Below are 22,102 nucleotides of genomic sequence, written 5' to 3'. Positions count from 1 at the left end.
GCTCCTCCATCGCTCGATTGATCTTCTAAACTTTCTTCCCTGTGTTATAATTCGGGCAATTCGGGATTTACCCGGACCCGAACCCGATATTTCGGGCACTCGAATTTTCGGGTTTTAATATTTTAGCAAGAATTTCGGGTGTCATTCTCTGAAACCCGATTTCCCAAGAACCCGATTTACCCGACCCGAAAATTCGGGTATACCCGAACGCCCAGCGTGACCTCCGCCACCAGCGACGTATACAGCGGTCACATAGTCCGCAAGCCAATCTTCCGGCTTAGTGGTGCCATCATATGTTTTTGTATCACGGGGAAACTGGAAATTGCGAAATGGTGGGTCTTCTCTCATGATCCGCGGGCCAAAACACTTTGGACCCGGAGGACCCTCAGCTTCGATTATCTCAGAGAGATGCACTCTGTCCAGCCTGTGCCTCGCATCCTGGTCTGGAAGAAGTCTTTCTCCAACACGCTCACCCAATGGGTTCTGGTAATCTCCAACCATTTCCACGCCTGAATCGGCTTCATCGTAATATTCCGGTACCGCGGCTCTTTCCTGCCGGTACCTTGGCAGTGGCATTTCATCTTCAACGTACGCTGCCCTTGCAGCTCGATAATTTTGCCCGGTTTCACCTTTACCGGCATGATTGTTTCCGGCATAGCCTCTTCCGGCGTAGCCACGACCTGCCCCTTGGCTTTTTCTACCGGCATCGTGTTTCCCGGCTTGTTTTTTTTCGGCAAGGACCGGATCATACACAGTAATCTGCTGCGCATTTGCCTCTTTTTCTCTTCTCCTGTCCGGATGGGGAGACGATGCCTGCCCATGGGACTTGCTTCCGGCATTTCTTGCCGAACGCACTGATTTCGATGCCGCAGCCGCTTGGTTTGCCTTAGCAAGCTCAGCATTTTGCTCTTGTATCATTTCTAGCAATTCTCTAACTCGATCTTGTTGTTTAGCTAGAGCATCACCGGTAAGCGAATCACACATCTCTACCGCAGCCTTAGCAGCTTTTATTGTTTTATCCGGGCTGCGTACTTAGGTTTTTCTACGATGCTAAAAGATGCAGAGGTGCTTTTCCCGGCAAGAACTTCCTTACGCAGATCCTGATCTAGATTGCGAGCTCTAAGCCGGTTTTCCGGCACTCTAGCAGCCTGAGCGCTAACAGAAGCAAAGCCATGGGCACCGTTATACTCACGTAGGGTCAGGTTCAGCTCGCGCTGCGCCCGGATGATGTCCATGCCTCCGGAGAGCAGCTTCTTCCACGTTGCCTCCAGCTCTGCTTGAGCCGCTGCAGGGTCGATGTTCTGCACGATGGGCGTCGCCAGCACGCTCATGGCCGCTTGGAGAGGAGTCTCTGGTGGCGCTGCAGATGTTCCCGCAGCCACTTGGTCGCGCTCGGTCGGCGGTTTGGCCGTGCGCGTGGACTTTGTCTGTCCAGCGCCTTCCGCCGCAGCTTCCTTGCCGGCGTCAGCCGCACCAACCACCAGCACTTCCACGCTGCCGGCGGCGCAGCCGTTGCGCAGCCCACGAGCATATCTTGGCGGGTCCGGCGCTACCAGCATTGGCGAGAGGCACTGGCGCGCTGGGACGGTGCCGAGGTAGACGCGATGGCTGCCGAACTCGATGATGCGGCCGTTCTTGGGGAACTTACCGCCGTTGGAGAAGCAGCCAGCGTTGTCGTTGATGAAGTCCAGCGAGCCGAGGCGGTAGACAAGGCCACTGACCACACGCTCACCGGAGATGGTGAGGAGGCCCGCCCGAATATGTACTCAAGCAAGCGCAGCTGCTGGCCCCATGGTGGGCGCCAACTGTCGTCGTGGTGAATAGACAGATGCCATAGGATGGCTTAAGTTGGGGCCGAATGTGCGCTAGAGGATTCGGGGGAGGGTTTTGGTTATATGGGGATGGATTCCGGATGAAATACCGGATGCTCTCTTGATGAACTTGGCCTTGGCCAGAGGTAGAAGAAGAAGAACACAAGATCTAACTCAACTCTAGATCTCTCTATTCCATGATCGAACAAGGTTACAGGTTTTCGTACATGAGGTTGGACGTGCCCGCGATGGGGTGTGCCCCTTCTCCTTATATAGGGGAGAGGGTGGCTTACAGGGGAAGATACCCTAGGAAACCCTAATGGCATCTTTGACTAGACAAACTACTTTATAAAGCCTCTTTGGCTACCGGTGACGCCGGTATGTCTTTAATCAGGGGCGCTGACGTCCTCCGGTACCTTTTACGTCATCTTTTGCTTTGCCCTCAGAGCTTCGATTAAAGCTGAAGTGCTTCGCTCATCTTTGTCCTCTAGCTCTTGAGAGAATCTTTGACCAGCTTGCCGACGTGCTACAGTGTTGCCCTTACCGGTACTTTCGGTATCTTCTTAGCCTATTCCGGTATACCCCTCTTGGGATACTGGTATAGTTTCTCTTAGCCATATGACTGTCTTTGTCATCCGGAAATAACTTTAAACCGGTACGTTTACAGCCTAGACAAGGCTAGTTTGCCAAGCCTTTGGCATACCGGGGGTTGATACGTCCATTTTGCATCACTATTTTATATCATAATTTACTGTTATTCATTGATATATTTCATATTTAGAGATGATACTTATGTTATTTCATCTATTTTGCATGTTTCATGATTATTGGAGAATCGCGCACCGGAGTCAGGATTCTGCTGGAAAAAGCACCGTCAGAATGCAATATTTCGGAAGATCAGCAATTGACGGAAATTATACGGAAAATCTTATTTTTCCAGAAGACGGAGACAGCTAGAAGGAAGAGCCGAGGAGGGCCGCCATGGGCCCCCCAAAGGCCGGTGCGGGCCCAGGCCTAGCCGCGCCGCCTTGTGGGGAGGGGGCCCACAGCCCCCTCTGGCCTCCTCTCCTTCGCGTACTTCTTCGTCCCGAAAACCTAAGCTCCAGAGGATAGTCACGAAGAGTCACAGCCGCCTCTGCGGGGCGGAAAACACCAGAGAGAAAAGAGCTCTCCGGCAGGCTGAAATCCGCCGGGGAAATTCCCTCCCGGAGGGGGAAATCGACGCCATCGTCACCGTCATCGAGCTGGACATCATTGGGATCATCATCACCATCATCTCCATCATCATCACCGCCATCTCCACCGCTGCACCTCGTCACCGCTGTAACATCTAGGGTTGGATCTTGATTGTTTGAGAGGGGAAACTCTCCCGGTATTGATTTCTACTTGTTATTGATGCTATTGAGTGAAACCATTGAACCAAGGTTTATGTTCAGATTGTTATTCATCATCATATCACCTCTGATCATGTTCCATATGATGTCTCGTGAGTAGTTCGTTTAGTTCTTGAGGACATGGGTGAAGTCTAAATGTTAGTAGTGAATTATGTTGGGTAATATTCAATGTTATGATATTTAAGTTGTGGTGTTATTCTTCTAGTGGTGTCATGTGAACGTCGACTACATGATACTTCACCTTTATGGGCCTAGGGGAATACATCTTGTATTCGTTTGCTAATTGCGGGGTTGCCGGAGTGACAGAAACCTAGACCCCCGTTGGTATATCGATGCAGGAGGGATAGCAGGATCTCAGAGTTTAAGGCTGTGGTTAGATTTATCTTAATTACTTTCTTGTATTTGCGGATGCTTGCAAGGGGTATAATCACAAGTATGTATTAGTCCTAGGAAGGGCGGTGCATTAGCATAGGTTCACCCACACAACACTTATCAAAACAATGAAGATTAATCAGCTATATGAAGCGAAAGCAGTAGACTAAATTCCCGTGTGTCCTCAAGAACGTTTGGTCATTATAAGTAAACAAACCGGCTTGTCCTTTGTGCTAAAAAGGATTGGGCCACTCGCTGCAACTATTACTCTCGCATTTTATTTACTTGTACTTTATTTATCTGCTATATCAAAACACCCTGAATACTTGTCTGTGAGCATTTACAGTGAATCCTTCATCGAAACTGCTTGTCAACACCTTCTGCTCCTCGTTGGGTTCGACACTCTTATTTATCGAAAGTACTACGATACACCCCCTATACTTGTGGGTCATCAAGACTATTTTCTGGCGCCGTTGCCGGGGAGTGAAGCGCTATTGGTAAGTGGAATTGGTAAGGAAAACTTTTACTGTACGTGCTGATTTTATTTCTACCTGCTGCTATAATTCATTATGGAGAGATCTTCTCTTGAATTCCTATTTGGAAAATCTACTACTACTGCAAAGGTAGTAGATGAGGCGCCAGGTGAGAAAGAGGTTCCATACAAAATACCTATGAAAATTATTGAACGTGTTGTGGATAACCGCTATGAAGGGGATGGAACTGTCCATCCTGGTGATCATTTATTGTTTTTACATGAATTATGCGGGTTATTCAAATGTGCAGGTATTGCTATGGATGAAGTTAGAAAGAAACTATTCTCTATATCGCTGTCTGGTAAAGCGGCGCATTGGTATAAATTGCTGAAGAATGGTGATTCTCTTGATTGGAAGGATATTGTGCCTCTATTTTATTCTAAATTCTATCCTCCAAGTGAAATTCACAAAGACCGGAACCGCATATATAATTTCTGGCCTCATGATGGAGAGAGTATTGCCCAAGCATGGGGGAGATTGAAGTCTTTAATGCTCAAATGCCCCATTCATGAGCTTCCTGGTAATATTATTATTGATAATTTCTATGCAAGACTGTCTTTTCAAGATAAGACTTTGCTGGATACTTCTTGTTCTGGATCATTTACACGCAACAAAGAAGAGTTTAAAAGGGACCTTCTTGATCGGATCCAGGAGAATACTGAAGGATGGGAGAACGACAAAGATAGAGAGTCAGGTATAAACTATGATTATAAATGCATTGAAGTTTTATGGAGACTGATAAATTTCGTAATATGAGTGCTACTTATGGTCTTGATTCTCAAGTCGTTGCAAACTTTTATAAAGCTTTTGCCTCTCACTTTGAATTGCCTAGGAAGAATTTTGATAAATATCATGAACCATACAAAGATAAAACTGATTCATCTATAAATAAATGTGCTATAATTGAAACTGTTGATCATATTCTTCCTGAAGCATATATTGAAAAAACTCCTTTTCCTGCTAAAATGAAGGAGTATTCTGTTATAACTAGTGCGGTTAATAAAAGTGCAAAGAAACCTATAGAACCTGAAGAACAAATAAAGGTTGAACCTGCTATTGCAATAGTTAAGGATCTTGTGACTGGAAATGTAGAAGATGGTCATATTATTTTCTGTGAAGATGCTTCTAATATTGTTTCGCTTCCTAATAAGTCTAGGAAAGCCAGTGTTCCTATGCTCTCTGTTAGAATTGGTGATCATTGTTATTATGGTTTATGCGACATTGGTGCAAGTATTAGTGCCATTCCTTATGAGCTTTATACGGAGATCATGCATGAAATTGGTTCTTGTGAACTTGAAGATATTGATGTGGTTATTCGGCTAGCTAATAGAGAAACTATCTCTCCTATTGGTATTGTTCGAGATGTGGAAGTTTTATGTGGTAAGATTAAATATCCTGCTGACTTTTTGGTACTTGGTTCTGCTGCTAGTAAGTCTTGTCCTATTATTTTTGGTAGACCTTTTCTAAATACTTGTGGAAAAATTGTAACTAAATTTGCTGGTGAATCTTATGAGTTTAATTTCTCTAAATTTGCCAAAACTCCTTATAAAGCTGAATTGCCTAATAATGATTTTAGAGTTGAACAATGTGCGTCTATTGCTCTTGCTCCTAATAATCCTTTGCAGCAACATTTGGAGGATAGTGAGAGTGAAGTCTTTAGGGAAGAAAGAAATGAGCTTGATGAAATTTTCCTTCGTCAACCTATTCTTAAACATGACTTGCCGGTTGAAGATTTAGGTACAACACCACCACCAAAGGAAGATCCTATTTTCGATTTGAAGCCACTACCTGATAATCTTAAGTATGCTCATATTGATGATAAGAAAATATATCCTGTTATTATTAGTTCTAAGCTTTCAGAATTTGAAGAAGAAAGGTTATTGGAAATATTGAAGAAACACCGAGGAGCTATCGGCTATACTCTTGATGATTTGAAGGGGATTGATACGTCTCAAACGTATCCATAATTTCTTATGTTCCATGCTACTTTTATGATGATACTCACATGTTTTATACACATTATATGTCATTATTATGCATTTTCCGGCACTAACCTATTGACGAGATGTCGAAGAGCCAGTTGCTGTTTTCTGCTGTTTTTGGTTTCAGAAATCCTAGTAAGGAAATATTCTCGGAATTGGACGAAATCAACGCCCAGGGGCTTATTTTTCCACGAAGCTTCCAGAAGACCGAGGGAGATACGAAGTGGGGCCACGGGGTGCCGCCACACTAGGGCGGCGCGGCCTAGAGGGGGCCCGCGCGGCCCTAGTGTGTGGGGCCCCCGTGACTCCTCCGACTCTGCCCTTCCGCCTACTTAAAGCCTTCGTCGCGAAACCCTCTGTACCGAGAGCCACGATACGGAAAACCTTCCAGAGACGCCGCCGCCGCCAATCCCATCTCGGGGGATTCAGGAGATTGCCTCCGGCACCCTGCCGGAGAGGGGAATCATCTCCCGGAGGTCTCTTCATCGCCATGATCGCCTCCGGATCGATGTGTGAGTAGTCCACCCCTGGACTATGGGTCCATAGCAGTAGCTAGATGGTTGTCTTCTCCTCATTGTGCTATCAGGTTAGATCTTGTGAGCTGCCTATCATGATCAAGATCATCTATTTGTAATGCTACATGTTGTGTTTGTTGGGATCCGATGAATATTGAATACTATGTCAAGTTGATTATCAATCTATCATATATGTTATTTATGTTCTTGCATGCTCTCCGTTGCTAGTAGAGGCTCTGGCCAAGTTGATACTTGTGACTCCAAGAGGGAGTATTTATGCTCGATAGTGGGTTCATGCCTCCATTAAATGCAGGACGATGTGAAAAGTTCTAAGGTTGTGGATGTGCTGTTGCCACTAGGGATAAAACATCGATGCTTTGTCTAAGGATATTTGTGTTGATTACATTACGCACCATACTTAATGCAATTGTCTGTTGCTTGCAACTTAATACCGGAAGGGGTTCGGATGATAACCTGAAAGTGGACTTTTTAGGCATAGATGCATGCTGGATAGCGGTCTATGTACTTTGTCGTAATGCCCTGATTAAATATCATAGTACTCATCGTGATATATGTATGTGCATTGTTATGCCTTCTTTATTTGTCAATTGCCCAACTATAATTTGTTCACCCAACATCTGTTTATATTATGGGAGAGACACCACTAGTGAACTGTGGACCCCGGTCCTATTCTTTACATCTGAAATACAATCTACTGCAATTGTTCTTACTGTTCTTCGCAAACAATCATCATCATCCACACTATACATCTAATCCTTTGTTTACAGCAAGCCGGTGAGATTGACAACCTCACTGTTACGTTGGGGCAAAGTATTTTGATTGTGTTGTGCAGGTTCCACGTTGGCGCCGGAATCTCTGGTGTTGCGCCGCACTACATTTCGACGCCATCAACCTTCAACGTGCTTCTTGGCTCCTACTGGTTCGATAAACCTTGGTTTCTTTCTGAGGGGAAACTTGCTACTGTACGCATCACACCTTACTCTTGGGGTTCCCAACGGACGTGTGTTAACTGCACGCATCAGAGATTTCTCCCTCTATTTGCCAACATGCTATCAACATGGAAGATGATGCAAAGCCTGTTGTTGAACATCAGCGTCGTGTAATTCCGAAGATGAAGGATGTGGTAAGGAATGAGGTATTAGAATTTCTTGAAGTTGGTATTATATATCCTATTGCTGATAGTAGATGGGTTAGTCCTGTGCATTGTATTCCTAAGAAAGGAGGAATGACTGTTGTGCCTAATGATAATGATGAGCTCATCCCTCAAAGAGTAGTTGTAGGGTATATAATGTGCATTGATTATCAAAAAGTTAATAAGGTTACTAAGAAAGATCATTACCCTTTACCCTTTATTGATCAAATGTTAGAAAGGTTGTCTAAAAATACTCATTTTTGCTTTCTTGATGGTTATTCTGGGTTTTCACAAATTGCTGTTAAAACTAAAGATCAAGAGAAAACCACTTTCACTTGTCCCTATGGAACTTATGCTTATAGACGTATGCCTTTTGGTTTATGTAATGCTCCTGCTACTTTTCAAAGATGCATGTCTGCAATTTTTCATGGCTTTTGTGAGAATATTGTAGAGGTATTCATGGATGATTTTTCTGTCTATGGGAATTCTTTTGATAATTGCTTGCGAAACCTTGATAAAGTTTTGCAGAGATGTGAAGAAACTAACCTTGTTCTTAATTGGGAGAAATGCCACTTTATGGTTAATGAAGGAATTGTATTGGGACATAGAATTTCCGAGAGGTGTATTGAAGTTGATAGAGCTAAAGTTGAAGCAATTGACAAGATGCCCTACCCGAGGGATGTTAAAGGTATTCGTAGTGTTCTTGGTCATGCTGGGTTTTATAGGAGATTTATTAAAGATTTCTCCAAGATTTCAAAGCCTCTTACTAATCTCCTTCAAAAAGATGTACCTTTTGTTTTTGATGATGATTGTAAGGAAGCTTTTGAAACTCTAAAGAAAGCCTTAACAACTGCTCCTGTAGTTGAACCTCCTGATTGGAACTTACCTTTTGAAATTATGTGTGATGCTAGTGATTTTGCTGTAGGCGCTGTTCTTGGACAGCGAGTAGATAAAAAATTGAATGTTATTCATTATGCTAGTAAAGAATTGTTAGTTGTAGTGTTTGCTTGTGACAATTTTAGACCCTATATTGTTGATTCAAAAGTCACGATTCATACTGATCATGCTGCAATTAGATACCTTATGACGAAGAAAGATGCTAAGCCAAGGCTTATTAGATGGGTGCTTCTTTTGCAAGAATTTGATTTACATATTATAGAAAGGAAAGGTGCTGATAATCCTGTTGCTGATAATTTATCTAGATTGGAAAATATTGCTTATGATCCTGTTCCTGTTAATGATAGTTTTCCAAATGAACAATTGGCTGTAATAAAGGTGAGCTCGCGAGATAGTCCTTGGTATGCTGATTATGTTAATTTTATTGTTTCCAAGTACTTGCCTCCAACCTTTTCAGCTCAGCAAAGGAGGAAATTCTTTTATGACTTGAGGCATTATTTTTGGGATGACCCACACTTATATAAAGAAGGAGTGGATGGTATTATGCGAAGATGTGTTCCCGAATATGAACAACAAGAGATATTGAGTAAGTGTCATGGTAGTGCTTATGGAGGACATCACGCCGGAGATAGAACTGCGCAAAAGGTTCTACAATCAGGTTTCTATTGGCCAACTCTCTTCAAAGATGCAAGAAAGTTTATTTTATCTTGTGATGAATGTCAAAGGGTTGGTAATATCTCCAGATGCAATGAAATGCCTATGAATTATACTCTTGTTATTGAACCATTCGATTGTTGGGGATTTGACTTCATGGGTCCTTTTCCTTCTTCAGAAGGTAACACTCATATACTTGTCGCTGTTGATTATGTTACTAAATGGGTGGAAGCCATACCCACAAAAAGTGCTGATGGTGAGACCTCTTTAAGAATGCTTTTAGATATTATTTTTCCTAGATTTGGAGTACCTAGATACATTATGACTGATGGAGGTTCTCATTTTATTCATGGTGGTTTTAGAAAAACTCTTGGTAAGTATGGTATTAATCATAGAATCGCTTCTGCTTATCATCCTCAAACTAGCGGGCAAGTAGAATTATCAAATACAGAGATTAAATCTATCTTGGGAAAGACTGTTAATAAATCTAGAAAGAACTGGGCTATTAAATTAAAGGAAGCATTATGGGCCTATAGAACTGCTTATAAAAATCATATGGGTATGTCACCGTATAAAATGGTTTATGGGAAAGCTTGTCATTTACCTTTAGAACTAGAACACAAAGCTTATTGGGTTGTAAAAGAACTTAATAAAGATCCTAAACTTGCCGGTAAGAAGAGATTGCTACAATTGAGTTCTCTAGATGAATGGAGAAGTGAAGCTTATGAAAATGCTAAACTCTTTAAAGAGAAAGTTAAGAAATGGTATGATAGAAGAATTATCAAAAGAGAATTTAATGTTGGAGATAAAGTTCTATTGTATCGGTCTCGTCTCAGATTTTTTGCAGGGAAATTACTCTCAAAATGGGAAAGATCATATGTCATTGTGGAGGTGTATCGTTCAGGGGCAATTAAAATTAGTTCTCTGCAAGGTGATGCCACACAAGTAGTGAATGGACAAAGACTCAAGCACTATATCTCTGGAGATTCTTATAATGAAGATGTTGATGTTATTCAAGTGGTAACTCCGGAAGCTTTCATCAAAGGTCAAATTGATAGTTCTGCAGAGTTCGACTTTGAATAGGTAACAGTACTGGTAATAAAAAAGTCCGCGTTTAACTTTCCGAACTATGTTTTTGCTATTTTCGGAAAATATGAAAAATTACGAGATCGAAATGGAGTGGAGGAGACGCACGAGGGCGTGTCCCCATAGGCCGGCGCGGGCCCCAGTCTGGCCGCGCCGCCCTATGAGGACGGCGCCTCGTTGTCCCTCTCCGACTCTGGTTCGACCTGGTACTTTCCTTTTTTCGTGAAATTTTTTGCTATATAATCCCCCGGACCCCTGGAGGTCCGTATATCGTTTTCTCGTCGAGTTTTGTTTCGAGCTGTTTTCTGCCACGATTTGTTTTTGATCTAGAAGCATCATGGTCTCCAACAACAAGGACAAGGAGCCTTTGGAGGAAGATATTCAAGACTCCGAGTGGAAAGAAGAATTCAAGGAGGAAGTGTAGGAGATGTCATCAATAAAGAGGAAGCGGCAAACTGTGGAGAGTAAGCCAATCTTGGTGGGATCGGTTAACACTGGACGTTCTTTTTCTCATAACTTGCAGGGACCTCTACCGCCTACTCTTAGCCTCAACTCTTTCCCTTGTGTGGAGGAAGCACTACGGGTTACCGATGAGTTTTGTGATCAATATCGTGCTCTGAGAAGGGAAGTGGAGATAATTCAGGAGGAGAACAACCGACTTCGCAGAATGCTGGAATATTACTCAATTTCCATCACAAGGCCGCCACCGCCACTTTCAGATAACAATGAATCTCTTCGAGTCTTAGTGCAGAACTGCCAAACTGAGAAGCTGAAGCTGAAGGAGATCTTTAAAGATCGCAGGAACGGACCACCACCATCATCACCGAAGGAGTAATTCATCATCGATATTGGCATCCCCTTGATTTGTTCCAAGCTTGGGGGAGTGCCGCGGTATCACATCATCACTATCTTTTACCTTTTTATTATCAATTAGTATCATATCATGAGTAGGGAAGTTATCATATAAGATGTGTTGCGGTATGGAAGTATCTCTCTTTAGTTGGTTATCTATGTATCCCTTGGTGTGAGTTATCGTTATGGAATATTAATGAGAAGTTTTATCTTTTACATATTGCACATCTTATTTTAGTTTGCAATCCCTATTATATGATTGATCTTGTTGTTAAGTATTGGTATCACTTTGGGAGCATTGAGTAAATCTATTTGGTTTTGGCAAACTTAGCATTGGTCAATAGCAACAACACCTTGAGTTTAAGTAGAAAAGAGGAGATACATGTAGATATGTTATTCCATTATCTTTCTTTCTTGTTAGCTATGAGCTTAGTATTCTGAAGTTAAAATTATTTGTGCTTACAAGAAAGATGCATGATTGTTTCTATCACATGTATATTTGCTTGTTTCCCTCAACTCTTATGCTTGCTAATCAACCTTTCTAGCCAAAGACCTGTACTGAGAGGGAATGCTTCTCGTGCATCCAAACACTTAGACCAAACCTATGCCATCAGTGTCCACCATAACTGCCTATTATGTGGTATTTTGCGCCATTCCAAGTAAATACTTCATGTGCTACCTTTAAACAATTCAAAAGTTATCATCCCTTATTTGTGTCACTATTTTATAGCTCATGAGGAAGTATGTGGTGTTTTATCTTTCAATCTTGTTGGGAAGCTTTCACTAATGGACTAGTGTCTTCATCCCATCCTATAATTTTGCAAAAAGAGCTGGCAACGGGGTTCCCAGCCCCAATTAATTAACTCTCGTTAATAATCCTCTTCACATGTTTTGCTCTGATTCATCAGTAAGCAACTTAATTTTGCAATAGACACTCCTCCATGGTATGTGAAATGTTGGAAGGCACCCGAGGATTCGGTTAGCCATGGCTTGAGAAAGCAAAGGTTGGGAGGACTGTCATCCTTAAATAAACTAAAGTACATGTGTAAACAAAAGAGAAGAGGGATGATCTACCTTGCTGGTAGAGATAACGTCCTTCATGGGAGCCGCTCTTTGGAAGTCTGTTTGGCAAGGGGGTTAGAGTGCCCACTACCATTCGTTGACAACAACAAACACCTCTCAAAACTTTACTTTTATGCTCTCTATATGATTTCAAAGCTTGAAAAGCTCTAGCACATGATCTAATCCCTGCTTCCCTCTGCGAAGGGCCTATCTTTTATTTTCATGTTGAGTTAGTAAACCTATTTCCCTCCATCTTAAGCAAGCAATTGAGTTGTTGTGATCCAACCACCTATATTGTGATTTATTTAATCATGCTTTTATTTCTTCCTTGTTTAGTACAAGTTTTATCTGAATGAATATAGCTTTGAAGATTATCGATGATTATGAGGAGATTATTATGATTGAATATGCAAGTTTTGCTATAAGCTTTAATATAAGAGCGCTGCTCGATAAATAAGTACAATCTATTAAATGTTCTCTGACCAAGAACGAAGTTTGCCATCACCAATTATGATTTCCTATGCACCTTTATTTGTGATTTCCTTCCACTTGTTTCAAGTTGAATTATATGAGGAAGTTGTCTACTAGAATGTCTTGTGTAAATTAATATGATGCTTCTTGTCCGTATTTTATTTATCGACTCTTCACTCCATAAACATGTGGTCTTGTTTACTGAGTTCAGTTTCGCTTGGGGACAAGCGAAGTCTAAGCTTGGGGGGAGTTGATACGTCCATTTTGCATCACTATTTTATATCATAATTTACTGTTATTCATTGATATATTTCATATTTAGAGATGATACTTATGTTATTTCATCTATTTTGCATGTTTCATGATTATTGGAGAATCGCGCACCGGAGTCAGGATTCTGCTGGAAAAAGCACCGTCAGAATGCAATATTTCGGAAGATCAGCAATTGACGGAAATTATACGGAAAATCTTATTTTTCCAGAAGACGGAGACAGCCAGAAGGAGGAGCCGAGGAGGGCCGCCATGGGCCCCCCCATAGGCCGGCGCGGGCCCAGGCCTGGCCGCGCCGCCTTGTGGGGAGGGGGCCCACAGCCCCCTCTGGCCTCCTCTCCTTCGCGTACTTCTTCGTCCCGAAAACCTAAGCTCCAGAGGATAGTCGCGAAGAGTCACAGCCGCCTCTGCGGGGCGGAAAACACCAGAGAGAAAAGAGCTCTCCGGCAGGCTGAAATCCGCCGGGGAAATTCCCTCCCGGAGGGGGAAATCGACGCCATCGTCACCGTCATCGAGCTGGACATCATTGGGATCATCATCACCATCATCTCCATCATCATCACCGCCATCTCCACTTCTGCACCTCGTCACCGTTGTAACATCTAGGGTTGGATCTTGATTGTTTGATAGGGGAAACTCTCCCGGTATTGATTTCTACTTGTTATTGATGCTATTGAGTGAAACCATTGAACCAAGGTTTATGTTCAGATTGTTATTCATCATCATATCACCTCTGATCATGTTCCATATGATGTCTCGTGAGTAGTTCGTTTAGTTCTTGAGGACATGGGTGAAGTCTAAATGTTAGTAGTGAATTATGTTGGGTAATATTCAATGTTATGATATTTTAGTTGTGGTGTTATTCTTCTAGTGGTGTCATGTGAACGTCGACTACATGATACTTCACCTTTATGGTCCTAGGGGAATACATCTTTTATTCGTTTGCTAATTGCGGGGTTGCCGGAGTGACAGAAACCTAAACCCCCGTTGGTATATCGATGCAGGAGGGATAGCAGGATCTCAGAGTTTAAGGCTGTGGTTAGATTTATCTTAATTACTTTCTTGTATTTGCGGATGCTTGCAAGGGGTATAATCACAAGTATGTATTAGTCCTAGGAAGGGCGGTGCATTAGCATAGGTTCACCCACACAACACTTATCAAAACAATGAAGATTAATCAGCTATATGAAGCGAAAGCACTAGACTAAATTCCCGTGTGTCCTCAAAAACGTTTGGTCATTATAAGTAAACAAACCGGCTTGTCCTTTGTGCTAAAAAGGATTGGACCACTCGCTGCAACTATTACTCTCGCATTTTATTTACGTGTACTTTATTTATCTGCTATATCAAAACCCCCTGAATACTTGTCTGTGAGCATTTACAGTGAATCCTTCATCGAAACTGCTTGTCAACACCTTCTGCTCCTCGTTGGGTTCGACACTCTTATTTATCGAAAGTACTACGATACACCCCCTATACTTGTGGGTCATCAGGGGTCATCCCCCCGACAAAGCATCTTTAAAACTTTCTCCCCCTTATTGCTTTAACGAACGAACTTCAACTTCAGGACTACTCATTTTAGCAATAATAAAACAAAACCGAATTAAATAAAGTAAAGCAAGTAACTAATTTTTTTGTGTTTTTGATATAAAGAAAGCAAACAAGACAGAAAATAAAATAAAGCAAGACATTAAACAAAGTAAAGAGATTGGATGTGAGAGACTCCCCTTGCAGCGTGTCTTGATCTCCCCGGCAACGGCGCCAGAAAAGTAGCTGCTTGTGACGGTAAAGCACACGTCCGTTGGGAACCCCAAGAGGAAGGTATGATGAGTACATCAGCGAGTTTTCCCTCAGTAAGAAACCAAGGTTATCGAACCAGTAGGAGATGAAGAGCACGTGAAGATTGTTGGTGAAGGAGTGTATTGCGGCGCAACACCAGGGATTCCGGTGCCAACGTGGAACCTGCACAACACAATCAAACTACTTTGCCCCAACTTAACAGTGAGGTTGTCAATCTCACCGGCTTGCTGAAAACAAAGGATTAAACGTATGGTGTGGAAAATAATGTTTGCTTGCAGAAAACAAAAGAGAACAATGATTGCAGTAGATTGTATTTCAGATGTAAAAGAATGGACCGGGGTCCATAGTTCACTAGTGATGTCTCTCCAATAAGATAAATAACATGTTGGGTGAACAAATTACAGTTGGGCAATTGACAAATAGAGAGGGCATAACAATGCACATACATATCATGATGACTACTATGAGATTTACTTAGGGCATTACGACAAAGAACATAGACCGCCATCCAGCATGCATCTATGCCTAAAAAGTCCACCTTCGGGTTAGCATCCGCACCACTTCCAGTATTAAGTTGCAAACAACAGACAATTGCATTAAGTACTGTGCGTAATGTAAATAATACAAATATCCTTAGACAAAGCATTGATGTTTTATCCCTAGTGGCAACAGCACATCCACAACCTTAGGGGTTGCTGTCACTCCCCCAGATTCAATGGAGACATGAACCCACTATCTAGCATAAATACTCCCTCTTGGAGTTACAAGTATCAACTTGGCCAGAGCCTCTACTAGCAACGGAGAGCATGCAAGATCATAAACAACATATATGATAGATCAATAATCAACTTGACATAGTATTCCATATTCATCGGATCCCAACAAACACAACATGTAGCATTACAAATAGATGATCTTGATCATGATAGGCAGCTCACAGGATCTAAACATGATGGCACAAGAGGAGAAGACAACCATCTAGCTACTGCTATGGACCTGTAGTCCAAGGATGAACTACTCACGCATCAGTCCGGAGGCGGGCATGGTGATGTAGAGCCCTCCGGTGATGATTCCCCTCTCCAGCAGGGTGCCGGAGGAGATCTTCTGAACCCCCCGAGTTAGGGTTGACGGCGGCGGCGTCTCTGGAACTGTTCTGGTATTTTGGCTCTCCGTGTTAGGGTTTTCGGGGACGAAGGAATAAATAGGCAAAGGGGCAGAGTCGGGGGAGCCAGGGGCCTCCCTCCCCACGTCACGGCGCGGCTGTGGGCTCCCCGCGCCACCATATGGGGAGGGCCCCTGCTGGCCTTCCTCGACTCCTCTTCGATCTTCTGGAACACTCCATGGAAAATAGGGCCGTGTGCTTTTGTTTCGTCCAATTCCGAGAATATTTGTAAAACAACTTTTCTGAAATAAAAAACAACACAAAATAGGAACTGGTACTGTGGCATCTTTTTAATAGGTTAGTCCCAGAAAATGCATAAAAACATTATAAAGTGTGAATAAAACATGTAGGTATTGTCATAAAACAAGCATGGAACATAAGAAATTATAGATACGTTGGAGACGTATCACTCGCCAACCCCCGACCCTCGCCGCCAGTAGCACGGGATCTCGCCGGAGACGACGACGTCTCTGCGCCGCTCGATCTAGTTCTAATCCAACGGTCCACGCTTCGCGTACCGTTTCGCTCGTTAAAGAGACGCTGACAGGTGGGGCAATCCCTGTCAGGCAGCCCACTGCGCACCAGCGCGTAGCTGGGCCCGCCCAACCCGTTTAACCCCTCCTGGCCCATTTTCTTTTCCCGCGTGGCCTGTTAATTCAAATTTGGTTTAATTCATTTAATACAAATTCAATACTGGTTCCATTTTCAAACTTAAATTCAGGAAGATCTACTGAGCCAAATTTTGTGAATTTGGTATTATTGGAAAGCTTGTGAAAAGCTCTAGCCAACCCCACTGGCCTGAACCCTAGAAACTTTGTAGAAGTTATGTGATAAAAATAACAAGGCAGTAGGTTTTCAAACTTCAAACATTTATGAAAAATCAACCATACATGATTTTTAGTTGATTCCAACTCTCAAAAATCAAATTTCATATTGTTTATATGAATATGTAAAAATATGACATGGTTGCTTCATAGGATCATGGTCTAGATTAAATAATGGCTCTATGGCTATTTCTAGTCCATTTAAATTATCCAAAACTATTTATTAAATCATATGAGAGGTATTCCCTCATTTAAATCTTGTCTCAAGTAACTCAACATGAGGTAGTGACCATGGTCTATATAATCTCATATTGAATTATTTGGTGATATTAAATTATAATTATGTTAGTGTTAAATTGTATGAGGTGTGATACCTCATTTAAATCATTTTCCCAAATGATGATTATGAAGTGTTGACCTTGGTCAACATGGGTTCATACCTTATTATTTAAGGAGATTAAATCTTAACAAGATTCAATGAGAGGAAATTATTTCTCAAAGAATATAAATAGCAACCCTAATAATTATTTCAATGAGAGGAAATTATTTTTCTTAAAAAGAAAACAAAGTCAACCAACATGTTAATAATGTTGTGATGCTAGAATAGCTTGTGTGAACCATTTGTGTGCTTAGCCTAGCTCTTAAGATTTGTTTGGTGATTGTGTACATCGTATCCGTTTTTAGACGCTAGTACCGAGGAGTACCAGGAAGAGGAGGTCTACTTTCAGGAAGAAGAAGACCACTTTGATCAGTACACCAACCAAGGCAAGCTAATATTCTTGCAAGCTACCCTCAGGCAAAGCTCTACAAGAGCAAGGCACCATTACATATTACTTTATGCTTAATGATCCTATCCCAAGTTTTTACCTTACAAGTTTTTGACTTTGGTTTATCAAAGTTTACTTTTTGATTCATGATTCACTTGGTCTAGATATGGAGTAGTACAAGAGCATCAAATTTAGCCTAGAGCAATACAAGCTAGTTAGCACCCCTCATGACTAGTTGCTAGTGCTAACAAATAAAATTGATTACTCTAGATGGGAACATGTGAAATGAAATGACTTTGAAAACCTTGGAATGATGAGTCATTCTACTGAAAGATTTTGAAGGTGAAAATGACTTGTGATTGACATGGTGAACTTTACAAAAACTGATGGTTGGGTTCGGATGCGATACCATTCCAATTTTACAAGTACCCCCACAATACCTGATTATGGGTAGGGCTTAATTGGAAGTTTATGTGTCTTAGTATGGGTTCCCTCTAAACAAGCGTCATAGGGGTTATGCTGAGGCTGCCTCCGTTGAAAGTGAAATGATGTGAAATGACGTGAAATGAGGTGAATGTCCTGCCCAAGCCCTGTGCAGTTCCCAGGTTGACGGTTTGTCTTCACTGGGGGGCCAAGCTCATGGGGAGAGGTGCCTATACTAGGATATGCAAGTGAAAGGTTATGGTTGATGATCCACATACTGAGTATGATTATTCAGGGCTATCCCTGACGGATGTAATCAAATGTTGTGGCACAAGAGTACAACCTCTGCAGAGTGTAAAACTATTCGAATAACCGTGTCCGCGGTTATGGACGGTTGGAAAGGCCATACTGTTCCGTCATCAGACCAATTTCAAAAATGTGACATGTGAAGGGTGACTTGTGACTTGAACTTGAAAGGTGAATTTGAATTGATCACACCAGAGTTGTGGGAATGACACTAATGTTCCCACTTGAGTAAGTTAGGCAAATGAAGAGTCTTTTATTACTAAAGTGCTTATGAAATAAAACTGGCTTTATGCAAATGAACCTAGAGCTTAGCACCCCCTTACCATAGTTGATAGTACTTACATTAGTATTAGTTTGCGAGTACTTTAAAGTACTCATGGCTTTGTCCCTGGCTATTCAAATGGCCAGACTATGAAGAGGAGAACCAATGCCATGAAGATGGACAACAAGACGTCTATGATAACTAGGACTACTCCTGACGTCAACAGTTGCCTGTGGAACAGATGGACCACGACCGCTAATTCGCTTCCGCAATGTGTTTTGTATTTGGATACCTAGATCCACTATGTTGTAAGACTGGATCATGTGATCCTCTATTTGTAAGACGATTATGGTATGTAATGAATGATGTGTTGTGATATCAATCTATTATATCTCGCAAAAACAATATTCCTGGGATTGCGATGTATGGCATAATAGGCATCTGGACTTAAAAATCCGGGTGTTGACAAATTGGTATCAGAGCCATTGTTTGACCTTAGGAGACCCTAGTTAGAATGGACGGCTGAAAAACTTAGTTTCAAAACCAATGAAGTGGATATGTATGAAAACTTATTCACACTCTTACCTTTGAGATCTTTTTCAAAAGAGAAACTCATGCTATACTTTTCTGGAAATTATACATAAAATTTGACACACTTGCACTTCTCTAACTTACTCATCCAATTCTCTTTCAGATGGCGTTGCCCAGCAACACCCAGTTTTACCTGTTGGGGAATGGTGGGAACTTGATCTTCGAGAGGGACTTAGACGCTTTGTCTGAGCATCTTGGACGCCCGCACCCGGAGTTCCTTGGAACTCAAGTGGACGACCAGCCCGGAAGGGAACTTCAGTGGGTTATCACTGCGGATCTGAGAGGCAAGATGGAGCCTCCTATTTCTGAGAGGCTCCATTTCTCTGTCATGGAAAGCAACTGGCTAGATGGACTAGCTAGAGCCATGCAGGAAGCACTTGCCCGTCTGTGTGGGCAGCATGTGACTGAGCTTTATGGGACTCTCTTTGCTCACCTTGCAAGGCATGACTCCATCGGAGGACCCAGGGCACTATCACCCACCCGAAGCTGAAGTATCACGTGGAGCACCTAGACTTTATGCTGCACGAGACCCAGAAGGAGCTGGACAACTGTCGCGTCTACACCAACCAGACTCACGCCCACCTAGCGCAGCAGACCGATACCATCAGGATCCTTGCCCATGAGCGCAAGACACTCCGCCAGTAGCGTGCCAAGAAGGACGCTACCATTGCGCGCCTCCGCGCAAAGATAGTATCCTTGGAGGCAACTGTCAAGGCCCAAGAGGACCAGCTGATGGAGCTAGAAGAAGAAGGTGAAGACATTCAGGGAGGAGCAGCCTTCCTGAGTGATGATGAGGATTTCGAGGAAGATGAGAACACCGATGTGGAAGACTATGAGTTTCTGGAGGTCGGAGAGGATGACCACATCCCGATAGATGTGGATGATGAGTAGTAGTTTCACTTGATCACTTCCGTAGGTGTGAGTTTGTATCTGTCCCCTTGTATCGTAGAACGAATGAATGGTTCTTCAAACCAACGGTGTGCTAGATTTGTAATGTGTGATGTTTGGTATGAATGAAAAAGTGTTGTTGGTTGTACCCCCTGAACACTACTCAAGTTTTGAAACTTTTTGAACTTTAACCCAAACAAACCATACAAATTTCCCTCTTATCTCATGATCAACCTCAATATTCAGATGGCCCCGCCAACCCGCAGCGCCAACCAAGACGCAATGATGCAGATGTTGCAAATGATGATGGCCGATAGAGAAGCCGAGAGAGCTGAACGACAAGCCAATATTGCAGCACTGCAGCAGATAGCTCAGAACAATCAAGGCCAAAAAAACCACGATCACCCTGGATCGAAGTTGAAGAATTTTCAGAACACAAACCCTCCAATGTTCAACAAGACTGAAGAGCCCCTAGATGCTGATGACTGGCTCCAAACAATGGAGAACAACCTAGAAGTTGCGGGAGTAGAAGCCGCAGAAAAAATACTGTTCGCCACCCACTACCTGTCAGGACCTGCCAGAGCCTGGTGGACAAGTGCCCGCGCAATGAATGCCGGACAAATGATGACTTGTGAAGATTTCAAGCTCAAGTTCAGCAAGTACCATGTGCCCCAAGGACTGATCAAGAAGATGAGAGGGCGTCGACAACGCCGGGCCGGACCAGCCAGCCTAGGGTTTCCCCTGACCCAAACAATCCACCAGCACCCCAAGCCCAGAGCCGGCGGCGGCGCCACCAACAGCCGGAGCGGGCGGGGGAGAGGGGCGGGAGCACATACCACAGATCTTGACGCAGAGGACCGCGCTGCCGTCAACGCCCGCCGCCGCCTCACCTCCCACGAGGTCGACGACCACCACCAGAGCCGCCCGCCATGACGCCCGCCGAAGGGCCCCATAGACACACCTTCAGAGGCCGCTGCCTCAGATCCCGAGCCCCCACCGGGGAAGCCGCCGGAGAGACCGCCCGCGAAGGGGAGGTCCGTCGAGCCGCCGCCCCGATCTTGGCGAGCCCCGCGCGGATTTCCTCCATCTAGCAGTCGCGGGAGGAGCGAGGGCTCAGATCCCCGCCGCCCCCTTCACCGGCGACGTGGCCTTCGGTCGGCGTCACCGCTGGGGGCGACGAGGAGGGGAGGGGGAGGAGGGGAGGTCGGGTGGCGGCCCCTGTAGGGTTTCGCCCCCTCGGTCGCCTGGAGGGGCGACGCGAGGGGAACGATTCGCTCTACTTTGAGTTTGATAACTTCAGATGTAACTATTTTGATCGGGTGTGGCAAGACATTGTTTTTGATTGGGTGCGGCGACTGACGAGGCGAGATGTAGTTTCTTTGGTCGGGTGCGGCGGATGTAGCTTTTACAACGGGACGAGGTCATTGATTACTGGCAGGCCATCACGTCGACCACTACCTCTTCTCCCAAAGGACTTCGATCGGCGGTGATTCTCATCTCCTGGGAGATTTGGAAGGAGAGAAACGAACGCGTTTTCAACAACAAGTCCTCGCTGCCTTCGGTCGTTATGCATAAGATTAGGGAAGAAGGGAAAGATTGGATCCTTGCGGGAGCCAAGAGCCTTGCGGATTTAGTTAGCTGAGTTCTTTTCTAGGGCGGAACGCTGTTCCGCCTTCTTTTTCTTTTTATGGCTCTCGCCATGTATCTGTTTGCTTCTCTTATATCATTATAAGGCAAAAACTTTTTTGCCCGTTTCAAAAAAAAAAACAACAACAGGCGAGACGAGATGTCTTTTTTGGTTGATCGATGATAGATGTAGCTCTTTTGGAGCTTTTTTTTTTTGGTGGGCGAGGCGAGACGTAGCATTTCAACTTAGGATAGACGAGATTGAGATACAGATGTTATTTTTATGCGCCCGAGCTGGCAGTTGATGTAAGTATAGCCTCGCGTTGCTTTCTTTTGCCTCGTGTAGAAACAAAAGTATTTCTAGGTTGGGTGGCATGTAGGAGGCATCTGGCCCGGGAAAT

This window comes from Lolium perenne, chromosome 1 (genome assembly GCF_019359855.2).
Source record: "Lolium perenne isolate Kyuss_39 chromosome 1, Kyuss_2.0, whole genome shotgun sequence".
Classification (NCBI taxonomy): domain Eukaryota; kingdom Viridiplantae; phylum Streptophyta; class Magnoliopsida; order Poales; family Poaceae; genus Lolium; species Lolium perenne.
Note: the sequence above shows the minus strand (reverse complement) of the source record.